At 37.6% G+C, this 16,042-nt stretch overlaps 1 pseudogene; it reads left to right on the top strand.

The window, feature by feature from the left end:
• The first annotated feature begins 520 nt into the window (after positions 1-520).
• LOC100767233 lies at positions 521-10,449 on the top strand (annotated as a pseudogene).
• Positions 10,450-16,042: the final 5,593 nt, after the last annotated feature.

The raw sequence follows: 16,042 nt of genomic DNA, 5'->3' as shown, positions 1-16,042 counted from the left end.
CCACTTTTGTCACCATTGCTATGATGCTGTTGACATTCTCTGAAGGGAAAAAAACATAGAGCCATCAGTGTGATTGCAGGCGTACCCTTCCACCTGCGTCCTAGCAGTTCTGGCCTTGGGCATGGTAGACTGCAATATGTAATGGTTGAAATTAACTTAAAGAAGAACGACTTGAAGTAGCTATCCAGAATCAACAGTGGCTGGACTCATCTGAGATGTTTCTGTGGTTGACTCAACTATGTAAGTAATTCTTTCCCAATTTCTTCTAAGTGAGCTTACTTGAACAATGCATAATTTTGCAAAGTTTGTTTGGACAGTTTGCCTCTTTGGCATTTTTGTCCTTACACATGAAGTGAATTGACATTTACTTATATTTAACTCACAAAAGGAAAGCTAAATGGAACAGAGTAGTCCTTTCTAATCATTGATCTAGAAATCATTTGCACAGTATGCTTTTGCACTAGTGCTTCCAAAAGGGAAGCCTTCTTACCCTTGAGATATACAGAAATCTCTAGAGATAATGTGCGTAATCGCAGCTGATCTTAGTAGAAAAGTACCTGTGTCCAATGACAGAGACCAGCATGGAGTCAGTTCAACAATGTACAACACAGAGAGCTCCAGAATGTGGACAGATACACCTCTAAAAGTCAAAATTGCAGATACTAACACATTGGACAGTAGTGAGATGCCAGAATTTGATGAGTTCCACATGTAACTGCTGTAGAAAGAAGTAGCATATTTTGGTTCCTGGGTCTCTGCTATGAGTTATATAATTTGAGTGAACTTCATCATATCTTCAATTCTAGAAACAGATTAGAAAAGGCTAGAAGATGTAGATCTATACTGTTTTGTCAATGTCATTCATGCAAAATATCCTTTCCAAACCATGAATCTCTGCTAATAGTTACTTTTATTTCCTTAAAAATATTTCCAATTAAATGAATTTGTTAACAATATCAAATTGTATTTTATGAAGTGAAAAACGGACTCACTAGTATCCTTGTACTTTTATTTCTTTTTTTGTGGGGGTGGGTGGTTTTGAGACAGGGTTTCTCTGTGGCTTTGGAGGCTTTCCTGGAACTAGCTCTTGTAGACCAGACTAGTCTCAACCTCACAGATATCAGCCAGCTTCTGTCTCCCAAGTGCTGGGATTAAAGGCATGCACCACCACCACTTGGCTTCCTTGTACTTTTCTTAAACTATGGAAATTCTTTACCTGAGGGGGATCTAGGTTGCTTCCAGGTTCTGGCTATTACAAATACTTGCTATGACCATAGTTGAACAGATGTCCTTATTGTATGAATGTGCTTCTTTTGGGTATATGCCTAAGAGTAGAATTGCTGAATCTTGTGGTAGACTGATTCCCATTTTCCTTCGGAACAGCAATATTATTTCCAAAGTGGCTGCATGAGTTGGCACTCCCACCAGCAGTGGAGGAGTGTTCCTCTTTCTCCACATCCTCTCCAGCATAAACTGTCTTTGGTTTTTTGATTTTAGCCATTCTGTCAGGAATAAGATGGTATCTCAGAGTTGTTTTGATTTGCATTTCCCTGATGGCTAAGGATGTTGAGCACTTTCTTATGTGTCTTTTGGCCATTTTAGATTTATCTATTGAGAATTCTCTATTTAGTTCTATACCCCACTTTTCAATTGGATTGTTTTTTGGGGGGGCAGATTAGCTTCTTGAGTTCTTTGTAAATTTTGGAGATCACCCTCTGTCAGATGTGGCATTGGTGAGTATCTTTTCCCATTCTGAGTGCTGCTGTTTTGTCTTGCAGACTGTGTCCTTTGCCTTACAGAAGATTCTCAGTTTCAGGAGGTCCCATTTATCAATTGTCGATCTCAGTGTCTGTGCTACTGGTGTAATGTTCAGGAAGCAGTCTCCTGTACCAATTCATTCAAGGTTACTTCCTACTTTCTCTTCTAATAGGTTCAATGTGGCTGTATTTATGTTGAGGTCTTTGGTCCATTTGGACTTAAGTTTTGTGCATGACAATAGACATGGATCTATTTGCAATCTTCTACATGTCATCATTCAGTTATAAAAGCACAATTTGTTGAAGATGCTTTCTTTATTCCATTGTATATCTTTAGCTTCTTTGTCAAAAATCAGGCAAGCAACCTAGATGCCCCTCAACTGAAGATTGGATAGAGAAAATGTGGTACATTTATACAATGGAGTACTGCTCAGCAGAAAAAAACAATGGAATCTTGAAATTCTCAGGCAAATGGATAGAACTAGAGGAAAACTTTCTGCACTAGGTAACCCATTCAGAAAAAGACAAACAGGGTATGTGCTCACTCATATATGGATTTTAGACATATAGCAAAGGATTACCCACCTACAATACACACCGCCAGAGAAGCTAGGAAACAAGGAGGACTCTAAGAGATACTTACATGATCCCCTGGAGAAGGGGAAAGGGACAAGACCTCCTCAGCAATTTGGGAGCATTGTGGGAGGAGAGGGGGAGCTAGGAGAATGTGAAGGGGTGAAAAGGAGGGGTGAGTGGAACATGAGGGAGCAGAAAGGTTGAGTTGAGGGAAGAATAGAGGAGAGCAAGATAAAAGATACCATAATAGAGGGAGCCATTATAGGTTTAAAGAGAAATCAGGCGATATTGAAATGTCCAGCGATCTACTAGGAGGGCATCAACTAGCAATCTTAGCAACAGAGGAGAGGCTACCTTATACACCCTCTCCTGATAATGAGATTGATGACTAATTCATATGCCATCGTATAGCCTACATCCAGCAGCGGGTGGAAGTAGAATTAGACACCCACAGTAAAACCTTGAAATGAATTGAAATCCAGTTGCAGTGAAGGAGGAGTGGTGAGCAAAGGACTCCAGACCAGGCTGGTGAAACCCACAGAAACAGCTGACCTGTACAGGGGGGCAGCTCTTGGTTCCCAGACTAATAGCTGGGAAACCAGTATGGGACTGATCCAGACCCCATGGATGTGGGTGTCAGTGAGCAGGCCTTAGAAATCTATGGGGCCTTTTGTAATAGATCACTACTTATCCCTAGCATAGGAATGGACTTTGGGAGTCCATTTCACATAGAGTGATACTCCCTGAGCCTAGACACACAGGGGACAGCCTAGGCCCTCTCCCAAAGGATATGACAAACTCTGAAGACCGCCTCCCCATGGAAGCCCTCACCCTACCTGGGGAGCAGAAAGGGTATGGGATAGGTAGTTTGTTAGTGGGGGGCAGGGGAGGAGTGGAGTGAGAGGGAACTGGGATTAATGTGTAGAGCAATCTTGTTTCTAATTTAAATTTAAAAAAGAAAAAGGGAAATTCTCCAGATAACAAATTGCAGGAATGCAAATACAGTTATTTAATATGTAAATATCCATGAAGTAGTATCTAAGTTTTAGGAAACATCATGTTTTTTTGAAAAATAGTTTCTAGAATAAGAACTTAATGAAGTACTTTTTTTTACATGCAAATGGTTGGTAGTTATCTTGCATAGTGCAAAGATTTTGGTAGATTTAGTTAACATTTAGTATTTAAGCTTAGGCATTTTCCATGTTCTAAGTTTATGTTACACATTTCCAATTGCAGTCATTAGAAGTTTCATGAGACAGATAATTATTTTTATTTTTGTATCACTAAATGTCAATGGAGTTTTCATGCTGAGACATAGGCTGGTTCAATCCTGCTGAGTATGTAAATTGCTAATGTTACAGTTCTGTTTCTGTCCATCTTCGAAATAAAATTGGCGATGTAACCAAAACCAATCACTATAAAGAGAAAAGGGAGGATGTTTGAATTTGATAGAGCAATGGAAGTAAAAAAAAAATTAAGCTACCAGGGCATGTGATCAAAGATAAAGTTTGTACTTTATAAATAACTGCAATTGCTGACATCGAGATTTAAGATTATGGGTTTGGTCTCCACCACATTAATGCATATGAAAGCCCAAGACATTTAAGACATGCCACTGTGAACCGCTAAGAATAGGACTTAAGGAAAACAATTTAATGCTGTAAACCTCCTCTTTTGTCAATATAGTTTAATGATAACACACTGGCTCCATCTAACTACATGGTTATTTTAAAGCTCAAATTCACAGAGAAAACAATCGGAAGCTTTTGGTAGCATGGCATATGAATGTGATTATTATGAGTGAGCAAAGTCAACCTACAGAATCCTTTTCCTAAAGGATTCTCTTCCCCCTCAGTACTGAGCAACAACAATATTTTGTTTATTTTTATCATGCATGAAGTGGAAATGGCAGTGTGCTGGCCTTGTCACAAAGTAAATATTGTCTACACAGTTACAAAAATGTATAGGAGATGGGTAACTACTTAACATCAGTATAAATTCCCAATACACTAACTTGTCTTTAAAGAATGACTTAAAAATACTCACTCAATAAAGTACAAATGTTTGACAACTTCATAATAATTTCTGATAAAAATCCAAAAATAGGAAATTTCACCAAGTTCAGAAACTATATATCTGTGCAAAGGTAATTACTTAATTGATTTTTTTCATTAGACGATTTCTTTCACTACTATAGCTGTACAGTGACAGACCAGGCACTGAAAGAGATAATATTTTTCTTGATAACCAAGAAAGAATCATCATTGATAACCACAGATGGATATGTCCAGAGTAGCTTGCATTTCTTTTCTATAAGTAGGGGTACTCCTGCTGTTGTAGGTGTCAAACCTACTCCAGTGGGAGAATGTGACTTCTGCTTCCATACATGACAATAAGACTGACCAGGGTGATGTGTCCCTCAAGGACCTGTTTGATCATGCGATCACACTGTCCCAGACCACCAGTGATCTCACTACACAAATGGACAAGTTATTTGTAAGTACCTCACTTCTGGTTTCTTCACAAAAAGAGCCTTCCAGCCAATGACTTCAGTGTATTCCAGTCTTTACTAGAAATCACCTCAACCATGTTTCTAATAAAACAAGTTTCATAGATAAGAAGCGTGAGCCACTGAGGAGAAAAAGGAGGGTGGGGAAGTTTTATGATATCACAAAGATTTTAAAGACTTCAGTCACAAAATTTGCCTCTAGTGACTTGTTATTTTTCTTAAAATATAATATTCCTTTGCGTTTTGTTTGTTTGCTTTGTTTTTATCAAGACAGGGTTTCTCTATATTGCTTTGGAGCCTGTCCTGGAACTTATTCTATAGACCAGGCTGGCCTTGAACGGACAGATATCCACCTGTATCTGCCTCCCTTGTGCTGGGATTAAAGGCATGAACCACCAAAGCCTGGAAAAAAATACAATATTCTTAAATTTACATTTGTGACTTGAAACCTAATAGTCATGTCTAAGACTTGATTGCAATCTCCATGGGCATCTTCAATTATTCAATGCAGACATCCAATGAAGGAGAAGTGCAGTATAGTGACTTTCATAGAAATGCATAAACAAATATCAACTGTTTTGATGCCAATTAAGGAAAATTAAAAATAATAAAAATCTATTAGTCTCTGAAACTCTAAAATGCCAGGAGTCATTGTATAAAAGATTTCCAGAAAATGCTTATCCAGTGGGAGGATTGGTTCAGAAGGGACAGAAGTCATCTCTTGAAAATGGCTCTATATTATCTGCTTGAGGGTAGGGAGTGTTAGTTGGAGCCAGAGAATTCATCTCTGTATTTACAGTATGCATGTGCTCATTCTGTGCTTACTCACCAGTTTTCTTTCATCCTTCCATCATCTGTTAGTTCTCTGATGGCTTCTCTGCAAAAATGTTCAAAAAATTTGTAAGTACTACACTGATTTCTATCTTCTTCAAAGACAAACAAGAACAACAATACCCCCAAAGGATGGGGAAGCAAGCAAACAAACAAAAAACAAAACCTTCATGCTAAGATTTGCAATGTAAGTTAATTGACAAAGACCCTGAAACATACTCCAAGTATTACCTCCCACAAGAAAAAAAAAGTCCCTTACTACAAAAGAGAACGAGAAAGGGGCAGCTTCTGGAATCTCTGAATTTAAAAGAAAAGAAACAAAACAAACAAAAAACAATGATTTTAAGATTTTAATGGGATTACACTAGTGAGCTATAAGAATTGTGTGGAAGGATTGTGTGAGGCAAAACTCTGATCTCCCACTCATCTTTCTCTGGACTCAGGCTTGTACACTTTTTAGTGCACTGCTGTTTTTCTGGGAAGTAGAACTATGTTGTAATTCATGTGTAGCACAGGGAGACAAAACCTAAATGAAACCCCATGTCAACAGGGGAGATGACACAACGTTAATGGCCTTTTAGAAACCTTCACATGCTAGTAATCGTTGCTTATAGATTCTAGAGGCCAATGTTTGTTCAATTGGAGGGATAGTTTAGGAGTGAAGGTAGATTCTCTCTTACTGGTGATGATATGCTATATGTTCCATGTGAGTAAATGGCAAGATAACGGATATAAGGCTTTCAGTACAACAACAGGCATCTCAAGAATGTCTGTGTTTGCAATAAATATGTGTTTATGCTGTCTTTTTACTCATGAGATCTTTATATTCCTCATCCTTGGATAATATGCTTTAAGTCTTACTGTTCTTAGTAATCTATTAAAATAACTTTAATCAGTTATACATAAAGATATTTCAAATACCATATTTAAATTAATACACTTTTTAAGTTTATATATCATAAATATGTGAACATTAATTTCTATTTCATGTTTTAATTGATTTGCAATTCACATTTCCTAAAGATGATCAGTGTTTTTTTATCAAAGTATTAATAGATATTAATAAATTTACATTCAATATTAATAAAATTGCATTCAAGTATTATGTTCTACTTTGAATGGTACAAGATATATGTGTTCAGTGGTACTAGAAAGAATATTATAATTTTATAATGCTTAGATGTACTTCAGTTTAGACAAAGAAAAAATAAAGACTAGTAAATAGGAACTATGGCACTTGGCTGAAATTATCAATACAATTTATCTTTAAACACTTTGTATTTTGTAATTGTAATGTTTTTAGCGTTTCTCTTCAAACAAAATTTTTTCAGATGTGGAAACAAAAGAGTATAGTAAAGATGGAAAGAGCCTGAGAAGTTACAAATAATTAGATAAAAAACAAATTGAGATTATAAATTTGATAGGAAAAATCTAAGTGAAAGAATAACTTTTTAATTTCTTCATCTTAGATTTTTTTTTAGTGCTCATTTGTAAAATTTAGAGTCTACTAAATTAATTCATTTGCTCACCATGGATTCATTTACTCAATCCCCAAAACTGGACTAACACAGTTTCTATTTTAACATTTGTAGGTATTGGATTTCCTCAAGGATATGAATTACATGACCAAGACTCTTAACAGCGGCCATACATTTTCTCTTAACACTCCAGAAACCATGGAGGAAGCCAAAGATATCTCAGTGAGTACTCAGGCCAGGTTTTTCACATAAATACTGAAGCAATACGTCGCCTTTGCCATTTTGTAGGTTCTTATAAACACTGTAGTTATACCTGCAGGGAAATGGGGCAAGAGTGAGCAATTAAAGAGAAAAATTTGTGAGATAGTGGATAAATTATGTGAAAGCAGATGTTAAATAATATTGTAGGAGAGCCATAAACTATTAACGGCCATACAAAAATGCTTTGTCACTGGGTTTTATTTATTATTATGCAGAAAATTATTTTTTTAATTTATTTATTAGTTCTAGTTAGGGAACATGCTTGTTTCAAGTCCCTTCTCCCTCTCCCTCCCCTCACCCCCATCCCTCCTCCACCCCCAGCCACCTCCCACCCCATCCACCCACCACTCCCCAGACAGGGTAGGGCCCTCAACAGGGGCTTATTATGCAGAAAATTATTAAGTAAATTGGATCCCTCAATAAAAATACATTTATGTGTACTCCTAAGATATGCAAAATAATTGTCTTCATTATTTATTACTAATATATCCTCATTGGCAAAATATGTCATTACTGACAACCATACTGACTCTTTTTGATTCTCACAACTCTAGTTCTGATTTTATGTTTGCTTTACTTCATGACTTTTGTACTTTCTTCTTTGCCTTAATGAAAGTATCTATACAAACTAATCCTTTATATATTATGCAAAGTTTGTATGCCCTCAGTTGTGATGAAGTCAACATAATGCAGCAACTGCATTTATAATTGTTATGATCTCTCCTTTCTGGCTTCTTGCAATAACATATCTCCCAATGAATTAGTTTGACACCATTTTGAAAACAATAAGGGGAAAGTGAAGGAATAAGATTCAAGCGAATAGAGAATGTTTAAAGATGTTTTTAGAGACCCACTCCATGACCAGGTACTTCATAGGGTACTCTTAAAAATATTAAAAATAGCCCTCATAAAAGCTAGCTGAGGAGCCTGGCATTGGTGGCACATGCCTTTAATCCCAGCACCCGGGAGGCAGAGGCAGGCAGATCTCTGTGAGTTCGAGGCCAGCCTGGTCTCCAGAGCGAGTGCCAAGATAGGTTCAAAAGCTACGTAGAGAAACCCTGTCTTGAAAACAAAACAAAACAAAACAAAAAGCTAGCTGAGGTAACAAAAGATAAATTTAATGTAGGTATTCTGTGAGTAGTAAGAATGAGTGTCTGCTATTTATCAACCCAAGCCCTTGTTCTTAGTCATATGCCACCGTATTCCCAGCAACCTATATGTGCTTACCATTTGACTTGTCTCTATCCTTCATATTCTTTTCATCTTTTTATTGCTATTCCCATTGGACTCCTTTTTCTCTTCTTTTTTATGAGCACTAGAATAGTTAGTGAATATTAACACAAGAGGCATTCTAAAACAGTTCATTTCATATAAGATCCCTCACTAAGTCAAGCTTGTACCATTGTTTTTCCACTGTACATGCCAAGGAACAAGTTATTCTGCTAGAGGCAAGAGGCAAAGTATCAGGTTGACTCATGAAATAATATTTATCAATAACAGGTTGCCTTCAAATAATCTTTCTATTAATATTGTAAAATAACATAAATACTATAAACTAGTATAATTGTGATCAATCTAGTTTATTAGAATGTTGAATCTGAATTAAATGACTTATATTTGATACTGGAGGCATTTGTCTTTCCAAAATCATATTCTGTAGGATCCTTCTGTGTTTCAAGCAAAGCCGTGGTATCCTATGTATAAGCAAAACAATCAAATATGTAAGATCTTGCATGCAGATCAGGTGGTAGAATTTCAAATGCACAACAAAATATGAGCAAATAATTGCTCATTACAAAAAGTAATTTATATGTTGTTTATATAAGTTTTTGTTGTAAATTTATATTCAAAACGTTATTTATATAAGTTGTTTTATTTTGGCAGAATGTAGGTGAATGGTTGAAATTTACAGCTCTACATCACTTTGATCTTCAAGAGTATGTTATTCTTTCTAACTAAAAAAAAAATACATGTAACTAATCCTTGTGTATTTTGTCTTAAGAGTGTTGCTCCTTTATGATGTATAGTTTGAAGACTTCCTGAAAATGATACTTAGCATAGTGCATTCCTGGAATAATCCTCTGCATCACCTAGTGACTGCACTCGGTGGTATGAAACTTGCCCCTGGTGTGATTTTGTCAAGAGCCAAAGGCAATGAGACCCTAAACAATGAGCTTCTAGAGAGCATCACGATGATACTGAGGGAGGTGAGCAGTTTTCTTCTTCGCACTTTTCTCCTCCAGGAAAGATGTGACTTCTGTAGTGAATGATACATTTTGCCACACCTCACTTCACAAGAACACTGGATAGGCATTCCGTCTTGCATGCAGCTTTACCACTATGATGGACATAAAACGAAGCTGTTCTCCACAGTCATTTGGAGAGTAACTTTCCTGAGTCATGTGACATGCTCCTGATTATTTCCTTGTCTCTTATTACATTCTCCTGTGCTCTTGGCCTCCTAAGTGAGAAAACTGTCATCAGTTCTTCTGTCCCTTGGCTAAACACTAACCAACGCTCAGGGGACATTTTCCTGGTCCTCTGTCTATTTAGTCACAAAATACCATACTTTAAATGGTATCAGCTTATTTTTTTTTAAACATGAAAATGTGTCTCCATCCTAGTTTTTAGATGACAGACCTATATTATTCTGTGCTAGATTTCTGAATTCCGTGTTTCTGACCAACACTTTACATTACTAATATTTCCCTAAATATAAAACAATATTAAGAAGGGAAAAGGAGAGGTAAACACAATCAGTGGCAAAGTTAATTCAACTGGTGGTAATATTAAATGTGTAACTATCCATTTGTTCATTAGATTCATCCTGGACTGAAAGAAAATGAAACATACCCTGTCTGGACGGATCTGGCATCCTTGCAGGTGGCTGATGAAGAACGTCACATTTTTGCTCTTTATAAATTGTTCTACTGCCTTCGTGTTGACACACACAATTGACCTTTATCTCAAGCACCTGAGGTGTTTGCTTGTTAATGGGAACATCTGCTACTCTGTAGAATTTTGAGAAAATCTTTAGTTGAAACATCCTTTTGAAACTTCTTAAAATTTTATACCTTTTAAAGGTATGCCTGAGTGTAATTGTTTTCCTTTACAAAATAAAAAGAGACATTCTAGCTTTGCCAAAACATATAAAATGTGGGAGTATTGTTGGTTCATTTAGTACTAAATGTGTCCATAGCACTGAGACCATCCTAACACAAAGAATAGATGTTTGAAAGAAAAATGAGATGACTCACCATTTACTTTAGAATTACACTTAGTTAGTATGGATCAAGTTATTGGGTTAAAAGAGTGGAATCAATAATAAGCCTATAGCCATAGGCATTCTACCTCGAACTTGGAAACATTGGAATACTTTGAGAAATTCAACAGTTTTATTAGTTATTTGAGAATATTGCATAGTGTTTTAATCATATTTACTCTCAAATCTTCTTAAAATTACTCCATTCCCTAAACATGCATCTTTGTATCTTTGTTTTATTAAAACCCTACATGATCACTTATCAGTGCTCATCTCTCAGACACATCTTAGACACATCTTATATGATATCTTTCTATGTTTAACAAGTCTCCTTTAGCGTGATTTCAGATTCATCACATACTGAAATTACATAATACATCAACTCACCCTCTTGTGGCCCAAGTTATACAGGTGGACACTTCCTGTAATTTTCACCTTTTCCTGCTTCTTGACACCCATTCCTTTGTCTTTGTCAGAATTAGAAAGAGGGACAAGAAAAAGGGAACATTCCCACTATGCAAAATTTACAGGGTTCTTCCAGAAGACTTATTGCTGATAGTACCTCAAGGTGAATTCCTTCAAATTGAAGATGACTCTCCTAGAGTCCTTCAGGCCCACTGACATTTTCCAAAACCATCTACCAGGAAAGACACTTGATCAGGAGACACTCCTGGGTATATTTTCCTATCTGCTCCAAATCTCTGACATTTGTATCATGCTATGCTCTTTCCCCATCATCCAGATGCCACACTACTGAAAAAAGTGGTGGGTGAAAGTATGTTTTGTAGCAACTGAAGGAGGAATATGAGCCATGACCACTTCGTCAGTGGAGTGGCAACACTGAAGGATCACTATGGACTCCAACTCTCTTCTATTCATACAAATCCACACTGCAGCAATAAACCAAATCATTGCCACAAATCATAGAAGAATCAGATGCTATTCTTCTCTTCATTTTACTCCCAAAGGTAATTTTGTTTAGGAACAATCATCTTAGAGTCACTCTCATAGACCTTCCTTAGGAAACCAATAATCCTAATAGGCCTTCAATATAATATTAGAATACTCAGATTCGTTTACTTAATCTTGAGTCTTTGGAGGATGGAGACTCAATTTATCAACTGACTCTGAGTAACTTAGTGTCTTGGCTTATCTCACTGTCAGTTCTCCTGAAAGGAAAGATTGCAGGGTTATCTTTCCACTAAGGATCAGATTATCAAGGAGTTTTAGAAATGGAAGACAATTCATCTGGCATCTTGATAGACAAAAAATGAAAATGTCTGAAGTGGAATCAAGAAAATAGAATTATGAAGTAGGGAATAGGGGAATAAAGGAATAAATGGAAATTAATAAAATACCGTGTATGAAGGATAATGTGCTGTCAATATATCCAACCTTGGGAGAGTCTAAGCTATCTTCCCCTTTAGTGATAACCCATGTTCTCCTTTTATGTGTCTTTTATTCCTTGCTTTCCTAGAGGATTCTTTTGCATTAGAATTACCTCTTCTTCCATCCATGGGATTTTTACAGGTTTAAAGCAAAACAAGTCTAGACCTTTCTCTTTTTAAGAAAAAAAAGAATTCTAGACAGATTTCTACCCATGTAAGAAAAAACCTTGATGCATATAGCACCAGTGTTTCAGCCAACCCATTCTCTGATCTTATATATATCCTGGGGAGTTTTTAATCTAAGCCTTGGTATGGCTCCATGTCTCAAAACAGTAGAAAAGGATGTGCTCCATGCTAAACTAGCAGCATCTCCTTTACCTCTTGGATATAGGCAGAATGTTAATTACCCTGATATATTTCATCTTTCTTTTCATTCAAAAGGCAGGAGATTGTCATGAGTTCCACAAATTTCAGTTATTGTTTTTCAAAAGCACCTCACACCATACTCTTTTAATATTCTTCCCATTGATCTATGCCTATTTCCAACACAGGTAATGTCAATCTGTGGAAGGGTGTTGGGAATAAATAACAAGTCAATTTTTTTTTTTTGAAATTTTCAGTGTTATATAATTTTACAAGAAGACTGAATTTTAGACTTCTGGGAAATCTATCCAGTGTAACAGTAAAAGACCTCAAAGTGGCACATAATTGAAATAAAAAACTTCAGACAGATTTATTTTGGCTACAGGTATTATATAGACTAGAAATGATACTTAAAAGACATTTTGAAACACTCCATCTTTAATGAGAGTGAGTGAGTGTACTTAACACTATGGGATTCAATATAAAATGGCATTTGAAGAAATGGTATCTCTGTAGCAAGAATAACAGTAATGGCATTAAAACAGAAAGAGTCTAATTCTAGAAATTGGTGTATCTAATAAAATAGATAATTACTCATCATGAGAGTGATACATACCAAAAGCAGAGGTTTTGAAATGTCTATTGTAAAATATATATTTTCAGGAGTTTTGGTTGAATTTTAAGAGAAGGGTGACAGAAATGAGTGGACATATAATGCTAAGATTTTAAAAGAAATTTAGTAAGGCTGATGAAGTATTTAAAGCATATAGTATGGATAGGCATAAATAGGAGATGGTTCAGTGTGGGGATGGGGCAGATGAAAGTGACAAAAAAGTTTTAAACATAAGAGTAGATGAAAAAGTAAATGAAGGATAATCCAAGAGAAGATGGGGTAAGAATAATGAATTTTATGACCAATTGAACATGGACTTGATTCTTCTAAATGACATTGACTTTTTACCAGAACTCAACAAAATGAGTAATTTTACAGAAATCATAAAAATGAGCTGATTGAAACACATTAAGTATGTACTGTCCCAGAATCATAATATTTATTCTTTGGCAATGATGAGTTGTAACTTGTTCTCTTTAAGAACTTTATGTAAGAGAGATCTATTCTCTTAATTTTTACAAGTACTTTTAAATTAAAAATGGAACTAATCCCCCATAGTAACTCATCAAACAAACAATAAGAATAGCTAAAATAAAATTTATAGTGAATATATTCAGCAAACATGTGTATGCACAATTAAATATTATGTGGTTGCCTGTTACAAACCACTGTATCTTGGTGCAAGACATGGCCAGCTTGGTGAAGAATTTGTCTGCCTCTGTGTGGGTGATACTTTCAGGGAGATCTGTCACTTCTAACACAGTTCACAGCAGAGCACCTTGCTTCAATCCACTCTGTCCCTAGCACACTCTACGTAAATTAACTGGCCATAGAGCAAGGGAGGGCAGAAGGACAGACTGTAGTGCAATGACTGCCCTGAGAGGGAATAGTGCCCACCACCCTGTGAAAGGACCCTCGGGCTCAGGGAACTAGATGAGGAAAAGCAGGAGATTGAATCCAGTTCAGGCAGCATGGTGATGGGAGAGGGTGCTGGAGACTTAGGAGAGATGACAGGGCTGTTACACCCTTGAGTGCTGGCCTGCAGTTACCGTCAGGATGACAAAATTCCTGTGTACTGCTTTGCTGTCTGCTGTGAGCTTCCGAGAGAGGGAAGCTGAGGTACCTGATACTGATTAGAACAAGGAGGCTACAGAAACCCTATAGAATTGCTCATACAATTCTGCTGTGCCAGCAGGGTCATATTGAACATGGGTATAGCCCCTGCTAGGATGCCTCTGCCCACAGGATGACTTGAGGGCCAGCATAGGCTGCTGGAAAGCTGGCTGAACAATGTTTTTTGTGAGTCACTGCACAGTACAAGGCTTGTTAATAAGGCGGCAATGTGTACTGAACCCCAGGCCTTTCATATGGCCTCCCATGCTGCTCCTCTGGTTGCTGAGGAGTTCCTTGTTCTGAGAGTGCTGGGCCTCAAGCATGCAAGCCATCTGCTGCTGGTTAGGAGTCATGGGCTATAAAAAAGGCTATTGAGAGAGGCAGCTGCTGTTCATGCTGGGGGCTATAGGACACCGTGTGTGTGTGTGTGTGTGTGTGTGTGTGTGTGTGTGTGTGTGTGTGTGTGGGAAAGAAAGGGAGACAGGGACAGAGACAGAGACAGAGACAGAGACAGAGACAGAGACAGAGACAGAGGGATTACTGTGTTGAGTTAGGCTACTGTCCATGAATAGTAAAAAAGAAGTGGATCAGCTGAGGTCCTGCAGGTAGCCTTGGAGAGATGATTTAGTGAGTGGGTGGTGCAAAGGGAGAAGTGGAATAGTTGGAATTAGGGAAGAGCTATCTGGTAGAAGTCATGGGGTACCTAGGTTCCTGAGGATGCTGGAGGGATATTTGGGATTGGAACAGAACTGAAAATGGATCAGTTGCTTCAGTAGAACGTTGTTTGTCTGAAAGAGTTGCTGAGGTTTGTGAAACCATGTGATTATTCAAGGGTGGCAGTTAGGGAGTGGGTGTAAGAGCAGAAAATTGTTATTGCTGCTACTGTTGTTACTGCTGGGCAGTACAAGGAAGAAGGCCCAAGTGAAAGGACTTGGTTGCTCATGTTTGGGCCTCATAGTGCCACCCCTGGCTTAGATATCTTTCCCTTCTACCATATTTCTACCAGTGCTGTCACCTCTGGTGAGGATTGAAATTCCACTGAAGCATCTAGATTTGGTGACAGGATCATGTAGTCTCCACCCAGCCGTCTTGTCTGTGCTGCTGTGAGGCCATGGCTCCAGGGATTTCAACTTACCATTTATGCTATCTGGCAGCTGCTTGAGGTGTGGCTCAGTCTTTCTGTTTCCACATATGTCATTTAAATGTCCACTCTGGTCAGTCTCTTGGGCAAAAGTTCCCTCTCAGACCTTTTGATATCCTTTCTATTTTCTCCTGCACTGGAACTCTGATCAGAGTATCATATCCATTCATACAGTGCTTCTCTTGAGAATGAATTTCTGTTGATGTAGAGACCCACAGTCAAACATTAGGTGGAGCTTGCAGAATCTTGCAGAAGATGGGGTGGAAGCATTATGGGAGCCAGAAGGGTCAAGGACACCAGGAGAACATGACCCAGAGAATGAACTAAACAGGATTAACTGGGGTTCACAGAGACTGACGTGGCTACTACAGAGCCTGCATGGGTCTGTGCCAGATCCTCTGCATGCAACCTTTTCCAGGTTGATCAACATTGTTGCCCATATCTAAATAAGTAGTTGTGCATTGTAATAGAATTGGTGATACGAAGTTGTGGGAACTTCTTGAACAGGTTTCTGCTATCATTAATAAGTTGCAAAATCTCCTGTCTGATTTTATCATGATCATTCTGTCTTTGGGGTCCTTCAATTTAGCTAAATTCACATAGTTCTATTCCAGTGGAGTCTGTGTATGATAGGCAGGAGCCCCTAGACACTACCTTCATGGAGAACTTTGCGTTTGACCTTGCCTTCCATTTCAAAGACACCCTTGTGGATTTTCTTCCTTTCTTCCTCTTTGTAAGAAGGGAAGCTGA

This window comes from Cricetulus griseus, chromosome 4 (assembly GCF_003668045.3).
Source record: "Cricetulus griseus strain 17A/GY chromosome 4, alternate assembly CriGri-PICRH-1.0, whole genome shotgun sequence".
Lineage (NCBI taxonomy): Eukaryota > Metazoa > Chordata > Mammalia > Rodentia > Cricetidae > Cricetulus > Cricetulus griseus.
This window is presented reverse-complemented; position numbering and strand designations above follow the sequence as displayed.